We start from the raw sequence: 15,113 nt of genomic DNA on the forward strand, positions 1-15,113 counted from the left end.
AAACCTCTTTTGATTCTCAGAATACATAACTATACTCGCAATGCGAGGAGTTGTGGTAAATTTAGTAGGCATAGATCCACCTGAGGAGGTAACATAGATAAAGGTTAAACCCCTGATCTTAGAATACCATATTCTGACATAGGCATTGAATGAGGAATAACACTCAAAGTTTATGGAGTACCAAAAGAAGAAGTAGGTACTACTAGAAGATTCACACTTGATGATAGAGAAACACCATAAGTAGACTCTAGCATAGATGAAGGTACAATAATCAGAGCTAGGGGAACACCAGACACACTCAAAGCAGCACCCTCCAAATGGGAAACAAGCTAATCAACAACCCCTCAAAGACTGGGGTAAAATAACTTGATAGAACTGAAGTAGGAATCACATCTCTAACATTCTCAACATGAAACTCAGGGGAGAGTCCCCTAGCACTACTCCTAGATGAGGCATATCCATATTCCTGTCCACTACCTTAGGGTCGTCTATGACTCACAACCCACTCTCTAGACTAGTCTCTATCCTTAGGTAAAGGCTCTATATCTCTAACCTTAAAAGATTTAGTCATCACCATCTGCATAGAAAAAATTGAAATATGACTTAGAACACAAGTTATGAAACAAATCTGAATGATAAGGAACAAAATATGGGAAATTTCCTAAATATATCTTATTGCCTCTTGGATATAGATATGGATGTTTATGTACCAACCTGTGAGACTCTATTAGACACCTCATTCTTATACTATTAAGACCAATAAACCAGCCTCTAATACAAATTATTCATGACCCAAGAACAAAGGGTCATGATAGCACTCATCGCAAAAAGTCTTGACAAGTAAGCCTATTACACAGACTAATACAAAAAGGGAAAATAATTACAATAACCTAAAGTATGGCTTATAAAATAAAGTCGAACCATGCAATATAATAAAAAAAGAAAACATAACCAAAGATATCATACAATAATCCCAAAACCTAGGGTTGCAGTGTAAGAACTAACTAGTATAATTCGTGATCAAAATACATAAGATATCCAAATAGGAATAACTCTATCTCTATATGCAAAGTAAAGACACAGTGTAAATAAAAAAAAGTAGTAGTAGATAGCAGAAGCAATAATCCAACTACTACCTCGCATAGCTCAAAAGTATTAGCTGAAGTCAACCACCGCGAGGCATACTCGAACCTGGATCTATACTAAAAGGGCGCAATAAGTGTTAGTACGGTCCACTTGTACTCAGTAGGTATCATTGACCGACTGAGCAAATAAAAAATAAAGCATACAAAATACACACTAAAGGTATGTCACCTATAATAAGAAAATATCCCAAATGGTAGACCACATCATCTTCAGTAACAGCTCCATAATATTTATGTCTGACACAGCAGATATAAGAAAATCATATAGGTAGACAGGTATAACACATACTAGTAGCAAAGAAAGATTACACATAGATAGATATCACATCAAAAATAAATAAATAAATCACAAGAAAGTACATAATAAATACATATGCAATTTAGATAATGAGGATAAGGATGATAATGATAATGATGATAATGCCTAAGGTTGTCATAAAACCTCTATATACAATTACGGAGCTAAATCTTACCAACGTAGGACCCATAGGGGGTTTGTCAACCTATATACAAATAATATCCAATACCAATATCCATAACTCTTCTCCAGTACATCCACCGATAGAGAGTTTAATGATGTCATATTACTGTTAAAAAGGCCAGTGTTCTCCAGTATTTCTAGAATTTTCACGGTGGTACCAATGTTTCATAAAGTATGATATGAGAATGTAATTCTCACAACCAACTAGAATGATTATTCGATATCCAACCAATTTACCAACCAAGCGAGCCAATAATCCACCGAATATTTCCAACCATCCTTGAATGGCAACATAAATCATGTGCCAAGAGAGTAGAATATAATTAAATACACCATTGACACCACATTAGGATTTTTCATTATACAAGATACAATTAATTTCACGTATTCACAGCCAATAATGTCATATAGGACCCCATACAATCTCACATAGCAAATAATATTTCAAAACAATCAAACAAAATAATATATAGGCCCCAAAATGGGCACAACAAAATAATTATAGCAATTTTTTTGATTAGTTCTCACACTCTTAATATGATTTTTTATCTATCTTAACTACCCCACCAAGTCTGAAGAAAATTAAGCCATAACATACCTTGAATGTCAACAATTGATTTGGAAGCCTTCAACTAGAAGCCTTACTCATCATGAACAGACTTAGAATCAACTGAAACATAGAAATATAGAATTTAGGCATCAAAAGGAAGCCAACAATACCTATTATGCCTATTATTATGTCCAGGTCAAAACGTACCCCCAAAATAGATTTTTGGAATACAAGCATGTTCCCTAAATTTTTAGGAGTATACATCTAAAAATTCAAGCATAACTGAGTTAAAAATGAGGTTAAAATCAATGAAAAAACATTTTTAAGCTTTACTAGCAAAAATCCTCAAAATTTATTTCTAAAATCAAATGTCGAAGTTGTTTTGAAGATCAAATCAAATAAAAGTGGTAATTGTAAGATAAGAAACTGACCCAACTAAATATATGTTAAAATCGAGATTTAAATTAGAGAATTATAATTTTTTGGCCTTACCAGCCAAAATACCCAATTTTTACCATTTAATCCGTGTTTAAACAAGAATTACATGTTACAAATATAGAGAAAGTAGTTGAAATAGGTGTTTTGGAGCTTACCCAACCTTAAAAGTAGAAGAAATTTCCCAAAATAACAAAATCCTAAGCTTCAAGTCTCAAAATGGTGAAAATTGCAAAACATCGGTATATAAAGTATCCAGGAAACACATATGCGATCATCGGGTCACGTACGCGGTACCTGGCCTGGGGGAAGGTATCTCATATGTAAACCCAAGATGTCGCATACGTGACACTTGGTATTGATTAATCGAGTGGCGTATGCGACTGGCCTATCCCGATTGAGATTGCACCAGCACCAACTGGCGACTTAGAATTCTCTAAGTCTCTGCAGACACCTCAAGATTCATCCAGAATCCAGTGAATGCAAACGAACTATGCTATCTTATGAAATTTGATGCTCTAGACTAAATGAAGACATCAGATTTTTGGATAAATGTCAACTTCACAATGTTGACCCCTAAAATCCAATGTCATAACTTTTCAAACCAAGGGCCAAAGTGAGATATAAAAGGCGTAAAACCACATCAACCATGTTTCATACCTACAATCAATGTTCTGGTTCTTTTTGAGTAGTCCATTTTTTTATCCAATACACTGATCAAGAAATATTTACTGAAGTCAACTATAAGGATTTTCAAGCTACCAAAAACCACAATATAACATAAATCACATTGAAATGCATCAAAAATTATGCCAATCATCCCGACACCTCAAAAATACCACACACAAACACGGGTAGGGGTAACATGGTCAAATTATACAAAAATAAATATTTCACATAAATCATCAAAAATTAGATTGTTATATGAAACTATTACCAAAACATGAGAAGTGAATTGCATACCTTGATCTAAAATAATGGATAAGGGAATTCCATGGAGTCTCACTATCTTGTGATATAAAGCTTAGCATAATATTCTATTGTATCTAAGGTCTTAACTCGTAAGAAATAGGCTAACTTGATTATTCGATCCACAATGACCCATATTAAATCAGTTTGACATCTAGTGCAAGCAAGTCGAGTAATGAAATCCATATTAATGACCTCCCACTTCCAATAGGAATGTTAATATTCTAAAGTGTGCCTCCTAGACTTTGATAATCAATCTTTACTTGCTGGCAATTGGGACACCTAGTCATAATCTCTGATTTGTATCTTTTATACCATTCCATTTGATAAATTTCCCACAGGATGTGTTATATTTTAGTAGGACAATGGTGCATACAATACTTAGAACCGTGTGCTTTTACTAATATTATTTCTCTCAATCAATCAGTATTGGGAACACATAACCAACCTTTATAGTGAAAGACACCATTGTTTATAATGAAATCTAGCTAAGTATGGGATCATTACATTGTTTCCCTTTCAGTTCCATTGATAATGAGGACTCATAATCATTCTGAACCACTAGACACCCATCATCTATATCAAGTAAACGTACACCCAATTAGGCTAATTTATAAACTTCCTTGGCCAGCTCTTTTTGCTCCTTTTTTACATGTGCCATACTACTCATAGACAATCTACTCAATGTGTCTGCCACTATATTTGCCTTATTCGGATGGTAGAGCACATTCATTTCATAATCTTTCAACAACTCTAACCACCTTCTCTAATTAAGATTTAACTTCTTCTGCGGAAACATATACTGAAGATTTTTATAATTGGTGAAAATATCAATATGTACACCATACAGATAGTGTTTCTAAATTATTAGGGAAAAGACAACAACGGCTAACTCTAAATCATGGGTTAAATAGTTCTTCTTATGATCTTTATGTTGTTTGGATGCATATGTTATTAATTTCAAATTCTGCATCAAGACACATCCTAACCCAAGCCTAGAGGCATCACAGTACACTACAAATCTATCTAACCCATCTGGCAAAGCTAGCACTGGTGCTGAAGTCAATCTATTCTGGAACTCTTAAAAACTTTTCTCTTATTTATCTAACCTTATAAACTTACTTTGTTTTGTGTCAACTTTGTCGATGGTGCAGCTATAGAAGATGGGCCTAGGCTAGTGCTTCACTGTATTAATTTTTTGAGGGTCCACTGAATACCTGCCCTTGAGATCACATGTCCCAAAAAGGTAACAAACTCAACAAAAATTCGCACTTACTAAAATTCACATCTAATTGATGATCCTTGAGGGTCTTCAAGAATATTCTCAAATGGTCTAATTGCTTCTCCTCACTTCCAGAATAATAGAGTATGTCATTTATGAAAGCAATGACAAACATATCTAAGTACTATTTAAAGACTCTATTCATTAAATCCATAAAGGCTGCAAGAGAGTTTATTAACCCAAAAGACATATCCCAAAACTCAAAGTGACCATACCGGGTTCAAAAAATAGTCTTCAGAATGTCACACTATCTTACCTTAAACTAATGATACCTTGACCTCATGTAAATATTTGGAAACCAAAGGGATCCCAAAAGCTATTCAAATAGACCATAAATTTTGGGGATAGGGAACTTATTCTTGATGGTGACGTTGTTTAACTATTTGTAATCTATACATATTCTGAGATTACCATCCTTTTTGGGAATGAAGAAGACTATAGCACCCCATAGAGAAACATTAGGCCTGATGAACCCCTTATTTAGGAGGTCTTTAAGCTATTCCTTCAACTTTTTAATCTTAGATGGAGCCATCCAGTAGAGAGGAATGGAGATAGAATAGGTGTCTAGAATAAGATTAATTCTAAACTCCATTTCTCTACTGAGAGGTACCCCAGGTTGATCCTCTAAAAAGACTTTTGAGAACTCATTTATTTAAACTGACTGAATGGTTGGGGTTTTAGACTGAGTGTCTTCAACCTGAACCTAGTGGTAGATACACCCTTGTAATATTAACTTCTTGACATTAAGATAGGATATGAAATGACATGACCCTTGGAGTTACTGAACAACCCTCGCACACAAAGACAGATTTTTTAGGGAACTAAAACTCTACCACTTAAGTGCGACAAACAACTGATGCATAACATGAATAAAGCAAATCCATGCCTAGAATAGCATCCAAATCTATCATCTTAAACTTTATTAAATCTTATAAAGAGACCTTATGGAGGACTATAATAGGACACTTTCTTTACACCCACATAGCAACAACAAACTCACCAACTAGGGTAGAAATTAATAAAGGTTTAGAGAGACTTTTAAGACTTATATCAAAGGTCACAGGAATAAGTGAGATCACTAAAGATAGTGTTAACCCTGAATCTAGCAACACATAAGCATCCAGATAAAAGATATAAAGCATACAAGTAACTATACCTAGGGAGCTCTCCTATTCTTGGAGAAAAGGTACAACATAAATTTCATTTTGATATTGATCGCCACCGATACTGGAAGATGCACCCTATTAAGGATTTGGGTAGCTTGACTAAGCTATTGAAGTAGTGGACTAAGCCTAAGGATAAGCATCGTTGTTACCTGCTTTTACAAAGAGGCAGTCCCTTAATATATCGTCCATCTTATAAAAATCAAAACAACCATCTCTACCCATCATGCACTAACTCGAATGATTCTTTCCATAATTTTTACACGACAGATTAGTTCTTCTCCCAGAAATTCTACCCTGATATCTATTAGTTGGTGCCCTATACCACTACTTTTTTGTAGACCTAGGTGCAGGGGCACTAGCTAAAGATGGTGCGGGTGCTGATGAATGACTTTAAAACTGAGAAAGGTTTTCTCTTCCTGACTTATGTTGACTGTACCAAAACTGTTCAATTCTAGCCTTCTTATGTTGACTGTACCAAAACTGTTCAATTCTAGCCTTCTTATTCCTTCTTTGCCATTACTTTAATTTCTCTAACTCAATTTGTTGAGCATGATCATCAAAGAGTCAATATACATATCTCCAATCAACATGGCAGTCCTAGATTCCTTGACTACCAAGTTAGACACTTTAGTGACAAACTCATACAAGCACTAGAATCTGGCAGCAACTATGGGGCATACTTAGCTAGTTGAGTGAAATTGAGGCAATATTACTTCACTGACCTAGATCCTTGCCTCAGGTTCCTGAACTTCTCTACCTTAGCCTCCTTGTTCTCAAAATGAAAGAACTTATCCAAAAAAGTCATCTATATCACATCCCAACTTATAGGAGTTGTATTCTCACCTCTATCTTCCTTTCATATAATAATCCAGTCATAGGCAGCATCTTTCAATTGCTAAGAAATAAAATCCACACTATCCTCTTTAGTAACACACATAATCTTAGTAATCTTCTTCACCTGATAAATGAAAACTGAGGTTCTTGATTCACCTTTAACCATAAGAAATCAGGTGGGTTTATTCTCATAAGATCTCAAACTTGGCCAGCAACTAAGTTACCATTCTACTGAAGCGAGACTGCTGCTACCTGATTTCCCTGATTATTTGTATTCACATCCTGAGCTAACAATTAGAAGGTAGCTTGAAACTCAACATGAGAGATATTTTTATTTAGAAGGTTTGCAGGTGGTGGTAGGGCTCTATGGTCCCTATTTCTATGGGCATAGGTTGTATGAGGAGACATCTCTATCATGTAAAAGCACAAATTAAAGCAGATAATGATAAATTCAGGGTACGGTAAAGATTATGAAAGAAAGAATAGTTCCTAATATGTTCCATAGCCTATCGCTTATTAGTGTGGTGCGTTTCACACCCATGATCAAGATTTTACGTAATGCGGATTCTCAGACTCACTAGACTCTTTAAACCTTAGGCTCTGATACTAAGTTTGTAATGACTCGAGCTACCCCCGGACGCACACAATAGTTAGGACTATAATTAGCCCCAAAGCTAACCTATGAAATCTATTCTGCTCTAAACTCTACTAAGGTAAACTCTAAAACATGATCAATAATTGGAGTAACTTATGAACTGCATTTAGATAAAAATCAATTTCAATAAAACACTACAACTCTATATCATAAAAGGGAAGAAACATGAGAATATGAAAAAAATGTATCACCCAAATAATCTTGAAAAGCCTTTAAGTATAAACTGAAGAGCAACTGAAACAGACCTAGATAATATGAACTAAAAGCATAAATTTTGAACTAATAATGATCAACATTTTAAATCAGCATAATCTTGGCCCTTGAACTATGAGGACTCGCCAATAGGATGGATTTAGGAAGTGATGATCTAAACTAGTCATGCAGCTGGACACAAATACCAAAACCTATATTATGAAATAATGTAGCCACACAGACATATACGTGGCGAGTACTTCTAGAATAGACAGAGTGTGCAGGGGTGAATGCAATGCTTAAAACTAAAACTAAACATACTTACGATAATGCATGCTAAGTGTAAATAGATTCAACATGATACTAAAATAAACTAAAAACTAAAATATCATTAAAGCATGAATAATAAAGCACAATTTGATGAACTAGATGAGTCACTACACTTAGTTTCTAAATCCTTTTTTTTCGATGGGAGATTCTCACAACTGACATAAACTATGTGAGTTAGCATGGGGTCCAATGTCTGACTCATATTAAGGAGAGTTGTTATATCCTTGTCATTGGTATAGAACCTGAACTAAACTAGAGTGATAACTAAACTGAACCCCTTGAGGCCAGGAGACACTGTCTAATGAGGCCCCTTAAACCTACGGTGGCATGTAGTTTTAATAATTAGGATACATTGAACCCATATTCCCCTATATTAATGCTCATAGTATATGACATTCACCTTAAATTAAGAATATGGGTTTATAAATCAAAAAGTCTTTCATGCTTCTATTTATAAATCAACTCATGAATCATTGATTGAATTTCATATCATGTCTGGGATCATAAGATCAAAATTGCAATCTAAATCATACTGTAGTAATATAACAATAGAATTAGTAAGTCTGAATTTCTTGTAAACTAAGAGAATCATGCTCAAATCACAAACTCTTATTTGTAAATTAATTGAATCTTGCTGAAAATCATGTACGTTTATAAACCATTGAACTTCAAGCCAAAATATTAAATTTCATCTCTTAGCAATAATCATGTAAGTGAAAACATGAGAAAAGGTAAATTCTGTTATAAACTAAACATAAAATCACATGAGGATGTCATTATTTCAGAAACATGAAAAATGGGTATGAATCCTAGTCAATAAGCCTTTAAGACTCGTGTAAAAACTTAACTTTTGGGCACTTGAATGAAAGGTTATCCTTGTTCAAATCCCGCAAACCTGAACTTAATAAACTTTCTGGAGAGAAACTTGAATCGGAGACTTGGAAGCTTGAATTATTGAAACGAAATCCTTCTTTGTGTTCTTGAGGGTTTAGGAGAAGAGAGGTCGTTTAATCTGATTTACAAGGATAGGATTTGCGTTTATTATGGTTGAAGGTTGTTTAAGAGGTAAAATACCAAAATTCCCTCGAAGAATAACTAAAAAAACAAAGTTGACTTTTTTGCACCCTTGGTCATGTCACGCTATTATCATAGACACTCACTAGTTTTCACTTAAGGGTGTACCTCCCCTCTGTGGCATGCTCTTAACATGGACCTTTACAATTTTAGGGTCCCAAAATATCCCGAAATGCATTCCAAAAATTCTAAAGGTCATATTATCATTCCTTATCATAATTCAACTCAAAAATCACCATTAAATACAAAGGAAGTACCAAATTAAATTTGTTGAAAATTATGGGTCTAATATAAAGTAGAAAATAAGATACATAAATACATACTATAAGAATGTAAGTGCAAGGAGAAAATGTCCCAAAGGGTAGCTCACAATGTCTCTAGTAAAGTTCTAAATATAACTCATAAAAAGAAAATAGATACACAAAAGAAAACAGAATGGATATGCATCAAATAAAACACAGAAGCACAACACTGAAGATGCACAATCTATGAAATGCAATGATGATGATGATGATGATGATGTGATATGATTGAGGTTATCATATAACCTCTGTATACATCGATCGAGCCTTAGCGCTTCCAGATAGGACCTATGAGGGATTCACGACCCATGTACTTTCTCAATACTTAATCCTGATCTCAATATCAATATCTCCTCCCCAACTCATGGACTATATAGTAGAGGGTTTTATAAAAGTATCTCATTTCTATGAAAAATATGTATTTCCTTAATAGTACCAATGTCTCATGATTGCATGTATTAGATGAGGATGTAAGGCTTCATACCAAACTAGTATGAAGATCTTAGAATACATGTACACATGGGCTTAGAATCTACTTAATATGTCCACCATCCATGATTTCATTTAAAAATGTACCATTAGAATAAATATGCAAATAAGACATCGTTAATATTATATTTATCAGTTTAAGCCCTCACACGGGCATTATGTCAACTATAAGCCATAACATGCACATACTAATATAATGATTTCAAATAAAGCCCCCACACGGGCAACACGCTAAAAATGTCATCACAAGTTGCCAGTAAAAAAATATAAGTCCGCACACAAGCACACAACAGTAATAATAGTTTTTAAATATAGTTTTCATTATTATTAAGCATATGCATGGCCTATTTCTATATAAATATTAACAAACCATCCTAGTCTAAAGAAAGTTAATACCTACCTTATGACATGAAAATCCAAGCCTAAAGCCCTTCGGTGTGGAGCTTTCCCCTTTTGAATGACCACAGAATGAATTAACACATGCAAATATACAATCAATGTTTAAAAAGGAAGTCAATGATACCTACATTGCCCACCTAGATTCATGGTCAAAATGGGTTTTCAAAATAAAAGGGTAAAACTAAAATTTTATTTTAGAAAAACCTTACCCATGATTAAAGGAAACCATAGGATAAAACCTAAGTAAAAATAGGTTAAAACTAAAGTTTTAATTGAAGAAATTCCTTTAAAGGCCTTCCTGTCAAAAAATCCCCAAATTCCAATTTGAAATTGAGATTTAAAGAGTTTGAAATGACATAATAGAAGTAAAATAATTGATATAGCAATTTAGAGCTTACCCAAGCTTGAAAATGGAAGAAATCACCCGAAAAACCTCAACCCAAATCTTAATGACTCAAAAATAGAGTGCAAGTTGTGAAAATAAGTTTTATACCCACTCAGCTATGACCACTTAAGCAGTTAAATATCCTCTTAAGTGGTCATCGCTTTGGCGATGACTTGATTTCTTAAGTGATTCAACCCAAAATCGTGAGCCCGCTAAAGTGGCCCTCTACTGCTAAAGATGTCAAGTATCAACTTTAGTGGTAGTTAACTAGTCAGGCAGGGTCCGCTAAAGCGATACATGGGCCGCTAAAGATGCGAACACTTTAGAAGTTCTTTGGCTGATAAAGCGGCAGCACCAGCCTTCAGTTGCATCAGCAATTTGCTAAGTCGTAAAGTCGTTGATCAACCCCTCAAAATTTATTTGGAATCTCGTGAAGTCAAACAAATTATGCTACTAGACTAAATTAGACGTTCTCAATAGTGACATTAGATTTTTCAAAAAGAGATTTTTAAGAAAGTTAACCTCCAAGACCCAATTTTACTAATTTCCTAATCTAGGGTTGAAATAAGATCCAAAAGCCACAAACTAAACCAAACACACCCATCAAGGATATGCTAACACAGTTTGTTTTGCCATGCAACTCAAAGAACATAAAATATTGAACAAAGTCCATTATGAGGCCTTTACAACCTCTACAAACTACAAACTCACACAAATCATTTTATATTGCATTGAGAATCATGCCAATTATCCCTATACCCTAAAAATAGCATATAACATCCACGAGAATGGTTAAAAAGATCAAAACATATAAAAGCGGAAAGTTCAGAGAATCAAGTCATTACTGAAAGAATCTCTTTTTAATCCTCTAAATTTATCATAAGTATGAACACTGGTTACAATAAACTCAAAGAAATCATCATAATGATTTGTACAAGTAAATTCAACTAGTGCTTGGATACAACATCCAATATGAATTACATCACAAAAAATGCATTTTCTATAAAAGGAAGAATGAATTTCACTTACGCTAAAATTACCTTCAAACTCATTTAAAGAAAATAAAGTTTTAGAGTTATCCCTTTTACCTTCAAATGCTCTTAAAGTTCTTTCTTTATCTTTGTGTTTATCATTTAAGCTAACTTGAATACTTAAAGAAGTAGTGGATGTCTCCATTAACTCTTGATTCTTCAATAATGGAAGACTTTCGATTATTGGATTCTTAATGCCTTTATTTTCAAATGTACCTACAAAAGAGACATCACAACTAAGAAAAGAAAAATTAGCATTAGAGTTATAATAAGAAGTAAGCTTTCTCTCAAACTCATTTTTTTCTTCACTTTTCTCAATTTTCTTTTCCTGTTTCATTTCATTTTTCTTATTTTGATCACGTGCTTCTCTATATTTGTGGAAACATAGTTACTACCCTCAACTTAAGCTCTCCTTTTTTCACTTTTGAGTTTTCATTAGTCACTTCCTTACTTCTCTCAATCTCCTCTCTCTTAATACCATTTAGCTTTAGACAAGACCCAAGAATTTCCTTTGAATGATTAAGATGACTCTTCACTTCAACTTGGAACTTTACCCTTTGATAATTATCAACTTTCCTCTTAATGTTGTTTTCTTTAGTAATGACATCTTTTTGCTCAAGCTTTACGTTTCTTCTTTTGAATCTTAGAAATTCCAAGTACCTTTATTTTACCTTTAAAAGTGTAGATGGTGCATAAAAATACATTTGACCTCATAGTTTGACACAACACTTGCTAGTCTTTTTATCAAAAGTAGCTTTTTTCAGTTATCCAAGACATTTCAAGTAAAATCTGAGAAGCTTTCATTGGTCACATAGTACTTCATCATAAAACTTACCAAGATGGAACTTCACTAAAACTTGTTTTTTAATCTCTAAAGTTTCTATTTCATATGACCATAGCAATCCACATGGTTGATTATATTTTCTGGTTTTCAGCTTTAAGTGCTCAAATATGCTCAAACTTGCAATATGGAACTCTTGTTATGTATAATCATGGGATCACAAAGTCCTTCAGTTTTATCATAAATATGAAACCTGTTATTTCTTTATTTCATAAATATGTCAATGAATACTTCATCACACTCATGTTGTTCAACAAAATAATCTCCTTTTATCAAAGAATCCAAATCATCATTAGAACAATGCACAATCTTTGTATCATAAGTAGTAAATTTGTTCACATTTCATCTTATTTTTTGGTGAAAGATCTATCACCTCCAACAAAACAAGCATAGAAACTACTACCATTTTTATGTTTAGAGACATACCTTGAAGCATCGGCGTTTTCAAAGATACTATGAAACATAAGAATTTCCATGCTCATATTCTTCGCCCTTGGACTCTTAATTTTTATTATAGTCATTGTCCCAACAGTAAAAATCTTTAAAATCATCCTCAAAAGAATTATCTGAGGCTATGGAAGACATGATTTATACTAAAAGAAAGTAGAAATAAAGTCAAGGTACCTCACATATTCACTCCTTAACATGTATCACTCAACACTCATGTATACACTTAAGGTAAGGTCTAGGATTTAATACCTCAATTAATCTCATCAACTCTTGTATTTTTCTTTTCAAGGGAATTTTCTCAAATCACTACAAAAACCAAGAAATCAGTCAACTCAAAGCAACAAGGTATCAATTTGAAGTAGAGTTTATGGTTAAACAAAGAAGAACAATAAACTAACAGACTTGAATCAAGAAATTCACAAAGAAAATATAGAGACGACCAAGAAAGAATTTTTAGAAAACAAATTTAAAGCACACAATTACTAATACAAAGGATAAGAACAAGTATTCTAAAATATTAGCAAATGATTAGTTATGAATGACGAGTAGAATTTAGAATCAACAAGAAAATCGTTCAAAGTCACCATCAAATCTATTAATACCCAACTCTAATCAAATTTTTCCAATAAATATAGAGAGTTTCTATAAAATACACAATAGTTTTTGCTCTAAGCAAGAAATCAACTCAAGCTTTGAAAATTCTACTCAAACTCCAAAATTCACTAGGAGAAATAGCTTAATTTTGAATCCAATTTGACTCCGAATGCATTCCTAGATCCCAAAATTGGAATCAAATATAGTTTATACATGATGGAAACAACTTATATCTAAAAGATGGGGAAAATTCACATAAAATAGCTTTGAAATTCAAATTTTTGTAGTTTAAATAGTGCTGACTCTTTTTATGCAAAAATGGAGGAAATAGGCAAAATAAACTCCAAATAATCTTCAAACGCTCTCAAATTTGATATTCAAGTACTTTAGACTATTTTAAACAAAACCCAATAACACCCATTTGAAAATTTCATCAATTTTCAGATTCATGTTTTTTAGATTTTCAAAAAATGCAAGTCAAGGATTAAGAATTATAGGAATAACTTTTTATCTTGCTCTAATACCAATTGATGTAAGCGAGATACAATAATCTTAAACAAGAAAAGATGCAAGGACATATTAAGAATAGAAATAAGGGAGGATAAAAATTAGAAGAAAGAAAGGTTTATCTAATAATTAAATACATATTCAACTAATTGATGAAACCATGGGAGAAAGGAATATGCTCATAGAATTGATTACTTATCCAAGTAACCAAGAGGGTGCAATGAAGAGCAAGAGAATTCCTCCAAAACTTAAAAAGGAGCATAAATTTATCCAAAAACTATCTAATGACATAAAACCTAATTTCTACTATTAATAGTAGATAAACTAACCTAAATTAATTACAATAATACCATTGAGCTAAAAATAAGGAAAACAAGAAAATTATTTGTCTAACCAAATTAACTATTTAAAATGTCATCATCTCTTGTTTAAATTTACACTTTAGTATATTGTAGATTATCCTTGCTTCTTTAATTAATCCTTTAAGGTCTTAAAAAGTACTTCATATTTAGTTGGCGGTCTTTATGTCCATGATGGCTAATCCATATTTCATCATGACCATTGTACTTAAGGAGTCCATCAATAAAATTCATACTTATTTGAGACCAAAAATTTTTGGGAGTGGGCAATTGTTAATGTAGACCTATGCGTCAACCAAAACAATTTTATTCTTTGGTTAATGTTATTTTTGGACAAAAGATTTGACATTCTATCTAATACCCTTCCAATAAAGCAGTGTAAGTAACATGTTCAAGGAAGCATCTACCATAAAATGCCCCCTTGATATGTTCTGTGCCATAATGCGATGATACATTCCCTCAAGTTTGGCATTCTACAAACCATCAATCTACCCTTTCTTCTATTTGTGCAAATTAAACAAAGAGACACTAGTACTAGACTTTAAATAACCAACAATATTTTTCATATCAATATGTAAATCCCAACTAGAAGTAGTCTCTTCTAGAAAATTAGAACTAGAAAAAGAAATCCCTAAAGACATCG

This window comes from Capsicum annuum, chromosome 5, assembly GCF_002878395.1.
Source record: "Capsicum annuum cultivar UCD-10X-F1 chromosome 5, UCD10Xv1.1, whole genome shotgun sequence".
NCBI lineage: Eukaryota > Viridiplantae > Streptophyta > Magnoliopsida > Solanales > Solanaceae > Capsicum > Capsicum annuum.